Raw genomic sequence first — 1362 nt, 5'->3', positions numbered from 1 at the left:
TATTTATATTCGAAATTGCATGAAAATTGGAAAACAGGAATCTATACGCTTATCCAGGCAAAAAGCTACCTATGTACCGAATTTTAAGCAAATCGGACCATAAATACGATTTCTTCGAACAGATCGGTCCCTGGTCCACTTCTCGGACAAAATGGATCATATATGCTAAAAAGCTACCTACGTACCGAATTTTAAGCAAATCGGACCGTAAAAACGATTTTTTCGAATAGATCAGTCCCTGGTCCACTTCTCGGAAAAAATGGACCATACATCCTAATATATGCTAAAAAACTACTCACGTACTGAATTTTAAGCAAATCGGACTATAAATTCCATTTTTTTGGAATAGATCGGTCCCTGGTCCACTTCTCGGAAAAAATTTATCACATATGCTAATACATGCTAAAAAGCTATCTGCGCACCGAATTTTAAGCAAATCGGACCGTAAATTCGATTTTTTCGTATAGATCGGTCCCTGGACCACTTCCCGGAAAAAATGGGTCATATATGCTAATATATGCTAAAAAGCTACTTACGTACTAAATTTGAAGCAAATCGGACTATAATAAGATTTTTTCGATTAGACCGGTTCCTGGTCCACCTACCCGAAAAAAGTAAAATTTTTTTAGCCTAAAACATGGTGGTTACCGAAAGCTATTTGTATACAAAATTTCATGAAAATCTGACCAGCCGTTCGCGAGATTACCTGTTACAAAAAAAGGGACTTCTCTTTATATAATTAGTATAGATATGTAATTTTAAAGGAGACTTCATTGAAATTGTTCTTTTTATTTTATAATAAAAATCACGAGAGCATTATGTTGTCATTTTTTCATTTTCTTATTTTGTATACAATCTTGCAATTTAAAAATCTAATTCTAAAGAATTCTCTTTCCAAATAAATCCTTTTATAATCGCCAATTTCACGTGAATAAATTGTTCTCATAATTTAACATGCAAAACAAAAACAAATTGGGAAAAATAATTTTGGTTTACTTTATAATTTTGGGAATATTTGTTCACACGAAATTCGTGATTTGTGATGAAATTCGTGAAAATTTACTTTTAAATTTCTCATTAGATTTTGCAAAAAATTAGGCTTTGTGGTTGGCGTATCACCATTAACTTCAACAAATTTCGAATTTAAAATTTCCAATGTACGCAAAAAATTTAAATTCGACCGATAAATAAGACCGCCCTCCGATAAGCAATTAGCATAAGTTTAATTTTGATTACTTTCTTCATCCGTTCTGAAACCTAGTTTCGTCAACCCCCTTTTGGAGATTATGCATTAATTTTCAGGTTCATCATATTCGACATCTTTGAGTGGACTGATGAAATCTTCTGCTTAAAAAAAATATT

The 1362-nt window shown here is 32.2% G+C and overlaps 1 protein-coding gene across 1 annotated transcript in view; it reads right to left on the bottom strand.

Moving 5' to 3' along the window:
• Window positions 1-1362, bottom strand: part of LOC118742316 (fork head domain-containing protein FD3) — a 43055-nt gene that overhangs the window by 25086 nt on the left and 16607 nt on the right. The gene's annotated exons all lie outside the window — the stretch shown is intronic.

This window comes from Rhagoletis pomonella, unplaced genomic scaffold, assembly GCF_013731165.1.
Source record: "Rhagoletis pomonella isolate Grant_MI unplaced genomic scaffold, Rhpom_1.0 Rhpom_scaffold_00007, whole genome shotgun sequence".
Classification (NCBI taxonomy): domain Eukaryota; kingdom Metazoa; phylum Arthropoda; class Insecta; order Diptera; family Tephritidae; genus Rhagoletis; species Rhagoletis pomonella.
The sequence above is the reverse complement of the archived record's forward strand: the minus strand, read 5'-3'. Positions and strand labels throughout refer to the sequence as shown.